General features: G+C 39.0%; 1 long non-coding RNA gene across 1 annotated transcript; it reads right to left on the reverse strand.

Moving 5' to 3' along the window:
* Window positions 1-286: 286 nt before the first annotated feature.
* On the reverse strand, window positions 287-2,579 carry LOC123238930. The gene is made up of 3 exons (XR_006505716.1): window positions 2,510-2,579; window positions 1,186-1,236; window positions 287-385 (listed from the first exon to the last, which is right to left on the reverse strand). It is a non-coding gene; the product is annotated as an uncharacterized LOC123238930 (long non-coding RNA).
* Window positions 2,580-6,712: the final 4,133 nt, after the last annotated feature.

Below are 6,712 nucleotides of genomic sequence, written 5' to 3' on the forward strand. Positions count from 1 at the left end.
CCAGGAAGGTGTGTTACATGTTTAATCTAGTTTGCTTTCAATTTCAGTATATTTATTATCAGAGTATCCTAGAATATATACTTTACTTCTAACAAACTAGGACAATCCCTTTCGCAATAGTTTTCATGTGTCCATGTGGCCACATACTATATGGTTAAATTGTCTTTAGGCTTTAGGCATCACATGCAGCACTCTGTACATTAGGATCACTTACCCCATTGTGACTATTATACTAATAAAAGAATACTGATTTAAAGTGAAAAGAAACTTAAGATTACTTTGTCATCTTTCCAGGCTCCGGTATAAATTATTCCATTGGGGGTGGTGTGAACCCCTGCTCCATTTCTCTCAAAGACTCCAGGAGATATCCTTGTACAGTCACCCTCTGAAAGAACAAATATCCAAGATTGCATGCAAAAGTGAAATGTTTTGGCAGAATGTACATTTTTTACCTTTATAAGCATGCTCCTATAGCCACCCCTCTGTCCCATGGATCTGAGGTGAAATGACTTATTCAAGGTCACACAGTCAATGTCAGAGCCTAGGGCTCAAATTCAGGAAGCCAAGTGCTCTTTCCACCTAAATGGCTCCCATTTGAGTATGTTCTTTTTAATGGCAAAAATGTCTTAAATACCCACATTGATATTAGTTGTGTAATAATAATAACAGCATTTATGTATGGCTTTAAGGTTTACAAAGCACTTTGCAAATGTGAATTCATTTGATCCCTCCAACAAACCCATGAGATAGGGGTTATTATTATAACCACTTTACATATGGGGAAACTTGAGGTAAAAAGATATAGACTTGCCCAAGGAAATACAACTAGTTAAGTGTCTGAGACAGTATTCAAACATGAGTCTTTTCTGACTTCAAGTCTTTTGCTCTTATTCATTATGCCATATATGACAAAACCATCATTTCTGGTTCACATATAGATTAGTGAACCATTTGTAATAACTCAGTAACCAAAATCCGAGGTGGGGAACCATAATACTATACCCTAAAAAAATCTTTAATCTTCTTTGACTTCAGTTTCAGAAGTCTGGTTTCTAGTTGACTAATTTGAGGGCTGAAATCCATTATGCTTAAGAATAAAAATGTTTAACAGTAGCTTTATGAAATATATGGCTACCTCAGTTCTTGCTATTTTTTACTTATATAACAATTTAAAGATATTCTTACCATATTTGTCTCCGTTTGGGAATATAAAGCATAATTTATATACTTGTGGGTCTGTTTTTAAAGAGAACAAATGTTATTTAAGTTTAGAGATCTTAATGTCATAAGCTATATCACAATTAGCACAAAATGACCCACTATTTCTTATCACAGCAATATCACAATGACATGGAAGTTTTTCAATGTCTATTTGGTCAATGCAGAGAAATAATGCAACAAATCCACCTAGGTTCTAATCATTCATCAAGCTATTTCAAGTCTCTTGCCTTCTTTTTACATAACTATAGTTTCAAAGTTCCATTTGGGATCTGTCACAGAAACCACCTGTGAAGTGTCCTACTGACTAGACTCAAAGGTAGGGTAGAGAATAATTAGAAATAGATTTATGTTAAACTTCTGTTAGTAGATGGGTGAATATATATTGGAACATTCTAAGTACAATCCCCTTCCCCCAACCATTTTATTGGAGTAGAGCTGCAAAAGATGTGAAGGGTCTTCTAGTCCAACTCCATAATTTCTATAACTGAGGAAGCAAAGGCCCAGAGATAACTGAGTAATTTGAGCCTGGTCAGACAGAGGTAACTAATCAGAATCTGAAGCCTAACTACAAGTCCAGAGCCTCTTCCATTACATCACAGTACCTTCACATCTCTTTCTATCTCACCAAAAGGTTTCACTCACCCCATCTTTCCTTTCTTTCCCTAATTCCCACTTCTTCTGCACCCAAATTAATTCCCAACACTTTCACAGTTGTATGCATGCCTTTATCAGCAGGAGTACCCAACCAGTCCAGGCCTAACAGTGCAGCATAATATGCATTCTTTTTCAAATTAAAATGATTGTATTTGGGAATTCCATCTCAGTTCCTGTGTCTCTGTGTGATCTCATCAAGTAGGCTAAACCTTTCTGGGACCTCGGTTTCCTCATCAGAAAATGAGGAGACTGGATTAAATGCCTTTCAAATCTAGGACAGTCTGACTCGATGGCTCCGCCTCCAGTCAGATAGTCCCTCTCTGGTAGCACTGAGGGCACCGAAGTTGGTAATGGCTACTCAGCCTTGGTATCTACCTTTCCTGGGCAACCCAGGGACACACCTGTAAGGAGAGGGCCCACAGAGGTGTGGTGGCAGCAGCTGTAGGACCTACAGGTGGATTACTCCGTCCAGCCTGCTGTTTTACAAATGAGGCAACTGAGGCCCGAGGGGTCCGAGAATCTGGAGAAGGGAAAAGTCCCTCATCAAGGGGTCAACTGGCGGGTAGATAAAAAAAGTTGGGGGAAGGGACAGACCTCCCGCTCTATTTAGTCGCCCCGCCCCCTGTTGGACCACCTTTAAACACTTCTGAAGACACCGAGCTCATTTTCAGAAGGGACACAGATCCCCCGGCGCTCAGCGGTGGCGGCGGCGACGACACCTAGATCACCCCCCTCCCACACCCACACCCACTCCCGGGACCCACAAGCCCACCCAGCTGCTGAGCAACCTAGATCTAACTGGCTACGCCCCTACAGGAAGTCAGACCAGACCCGCGCCCCAATCACCAGGGCGACGGTTCGCTTCTGATCCGGAAGTGGAAGTAANACACACACACACACACACACACACACATATATATATATATATATATATATATATATATATATATATATATATCTTTAAAGGTGAAAGGAAAAAAGGCAAAAACATATAACTATATATCTAGATATCCTTTTCTTTCAAGGGATTTACATTGTCCTGAGGAGGCTGCATCATATACACAGATAAGGAAATATAAGATAAATTGAGTTAAGAACAGTAATGTGAGTCTCAAAGTAGATAATGAATATAATGCATTTTGAAAACTGTAAAGTATCACGTAAATGTCAGGGATAATGATGGTGATGATGGTGGTGATTATCCTATAGTCACCAGGCCTTGAGTTTGTTGATGACATTTCCCTGAGCCTTCTATTGTACTTTCTCTGAACTCAATGTTTATAGAGCAATAGAAAGATGTGCTGGTAAATGATTAACCACATCTGCACTTTTAACATTAGTCAGCATTTGAAAGTCTAGATGCTAAAAAAATCAAGTTCTAATTTATACTGATTGTTAATTTCTGAGATGTAAATAGTCACACTGAACAATTGAATCTCAAGAACTCAAGAATTCAAGAGGTAGCTCCCACATACCCCTGGAAACACTATTTAAAGGGGAATTAGAAGTGGCCTCAAAACTGAGGCTTAAAGAAAGGAAAGAAAGGAGTCTAAGAGGTAGAGTTAGGGAGGCACCAAACCCCTGCCCAAAGGGATAGTGGTCATAAAATCATGCCTTTGGAAGTAGAAGGGGTCTCAGGTATCAGGTTGTCCAAATCTGAAGAAATTAAAGAGAATTTAAATTATTTGCCAAAGTGAAGTGTGTTGTAAGAGGCAAAGCCAGAATTTGAACTCAAAATCTCTATTTCCAAACCCAGTTCTCTTCTTATGCTTTGTGGAGAAGCTGAATTCTGGAAATAGATGATAGTCAAATTTGGTTTGATCATGATGTACAAGGGGACCTAATAAAATATAAATGGAATCTTGAATGATAAACTGGAGCTAAGTCATGAAGGATGGTAAATACCAACAGAAGAATTGTTATTTTATCCCAGAGGCTCTTAAGATCCACTGATAATTTTTAAGTAGGAAAGTGATAAGTTTATACCTATGCTTTCTTTTGGCAGCTATATGGAAGGTGCATTGGAGAGGGGAACAAAATGGGGTCAGTGACTCAAAAAGGAAATTTGTTTCATTAAGAATATCTTCATTTAACTTCTCTACTAGCATCAATGCAATGATCCAGGACAATTCTGAAGCATTTATGAGAAAGAACACTATCCACATCCAGAGAAAGAACCGTGGGAGTAGAAACACAGAAGAAAAACAATTGCCTGATCACATGAGTCGATGGGGATATGATTGAGGATGTAGACTCTAAACAATCATCCTAGTGCAAATATCAATAATATGGAAATAGGTCTTGATCAATGACACATGTAAAACCCAGTGGAATTGCTGATTGGCTATGGGAGGGGGGTGATAGGAGGGAGGGAAGAACATGAATCATGTAACCATGGAAAAAATATTCTAAATTAATTAAATATAAATAAACTTTTTTAAAAAAAGAATGCCTTCATGTAGTAGAAAGAACACTGGTCTTTGGATCATAAGACTTGGATCCAAGCCTTGGTTCTACCACTAACTTTCTTGGGGAGCATGGGTAAATTCATTTCTTCTTCCACTAAATGAGGGAACTGGACTAGTTGAACTCTCAAGGCCATTTCAGCTCTAATGTTCTATATTCTTTGGTACATCCCAGCAATGGCATGCTCTGTTCTAAGGTTCCTCTTTTTCCCCACATTTATTGTTCTAACTAGTTTTGATTTGTGACTGCAGGGTTTAATACATCAGGGAGAGCTAGATATAGCTTTGTTTTGGAGAACAAAATTCCCTCTCTGGATGGATGTTTGGCTTCAGAGCATCTTTTCAACACAAAGAGAGGCCTTTTGATTTTTTTAAACTCCAGACCAAACCAGAGCAGCCCAAGGGCTGAGCAAAGCAGTAAATAATGAGGGGAGGAGGAGTGTGTGGGGGGGGGATTGAAGTCAAAAGGCCTCTGAGTTATTGACAATTGAGGTAAACTGCAGGGTAGGTGGATGACAAAGCTCCTGCAGACTTAGATGGGGATAAATGAAAGTAAAAAGTCTCTGGCTCACAGCTGAGTAAAGTGGAGGTAAGATGATCATTACCCATCCAGTGCACATCCCGCCAGCAACTTCTGCCTCTCATTTCAACCCTAAGGTCAGGAAGAGAATGTCAGGACTTCTCTTGTGTTTCTTTTTCTGATAGACCAATTCATTCTAGCTGGGTAAAACTGGGTGTCCACCATGATCTTGAGCTTTCTGGTCATTGATAATGCCCTCAATCACCTTCCTAGCCCAGGTCTTAACCTGAGATCTGTGGATAGATTTCAGGTGTCCATGGGCTTGGATGGGGAAAAACAAATGACACCTCTATTTTTACTCATCTCTAACTAAAAAGCAGTTTCCTTCAATTATTAAATTTTTTTCTGATAAGGGGCCCATAGGCTTCACCAGACTTCTTTCTCTCTCTCTCTCTCTGTCTCTCTCTCTCTCTCTCTCTCTCTCTCTCTCTCTCTCTCTCTCTTTCTCTCTCTGTCTCTCTGTCTCTGTCTCTGTCTCTGTCTCTCTCCATTTTATTGTGTATTTGCAGGATGCCAACCATGGCCCAAGAAAAAGAAAGAAAGCATGCTGTCTATGCAGCCAGCTCCAGGAACATCTTCAGGAAGGGTTCCATTTTTAAACCTCTGAGAATGCATAGTTCGAAAACCAAAACTGGAAGCAAAGGCTAGGTCTGTGAATTGTCAAGGAGGCAAACCAATTGTGGCATGTGGGTGTAATGGAATATTAACTCATCATAAAAAAATAGTGATGAAGAATTTAGAGAATCACACGACAAGTCATGAGAAATGACACAAAGCAAAGCTAATAGAAATGGGAGGATATGATTAATTACAGTGCTGTAAATGAAAACGACAACAGAAGGCAGCTGAACTCAAATAAAATACAATTTCAAAACACTGTCTTGAAGAAAAGATGATGAAATTTGCTTCCTACCTCTCAGGAGAGTGGAATAGAGGATCACAAAGTAGGAAGATGCAGATGCTGTCAGACATTTTCTCAAGCAATTTTGCTGAAGTTGATTCCTTTGTTAAAAGGGACAATGGGATGGTCAGGGAGAATTCTAAGACATGGGAAAGAAAGAAAGAAAAAAAGAAAGAGAAAAAGAAAGAAAGAGAGAGAGAAAGAGAGAAAGAGAGAAAGAGAGAAAGAGAGAAAGAGAGAAAGAAAGAAAGAAAGAAAGAAAGAAAGAAAGAAAGAAAGAAAGAAAAAGAATGAAAGAGAAAGAAAGATGGCAGGGAAGGAAGGAAGGAAGGAGGGAGGGAGGTAAAGAGAAGAAGGAAGGGAGGAAGGAAGCCATCATCATATTACAAGAAGGACCTTAGGGGAGTCATTTTTTGAGGATCTTAATTTCTTCACCTACAAAATGAGAAGGATTAGATTTGATCTCTAAGTTCTAGATTACTGATTGTCTAAGAAGTCTAAAGAAGTTGAACTAGTAAAAGGAGCTCTTAACCTTTTTGGTGTCATGGGACCTCTAGGCAGTCTGGCAAAACTTATGGATAATAATAACAATAACAATATTAATAATAAATAGCTAGCATTTATATAGACCTACCATGTTCCAGACACTATGATAAGTAAGTACAATTATTATCCTCATTTTTCTGTTGAGGAAACATAATTAAACAGAAGAATGACTTAACCAATGTCACAGAGCTAGTAAGTGTCTGAGGTGGGATTTGAATGCAAGTCTTCCTGCTTCAGGCCCAATGCTCTATTTGTGCTGCGCAGCTGATTCCATCCTCAGAATAATGTTTCTAACTGCTAAAAATAAAATATAGAACATTAGAAAGGAAATGAATTATGCTGAAA

Source organism: Gracilinanus agilis, chromosome 3, assembly GCF_016433145.1.
Source record: "Gracilinanus agilis isolate LMUSP501 chromosome 3, AgileGrace, whole genome shotgun sequence".
In the NCBI taxonomy this organism is placed as follows: Eukaryota; Metazoa; Chordata; class Mammalia; order Didelphimorphia; family Didelphidae; genus Gracilinanus; species Gracilinanus agilis.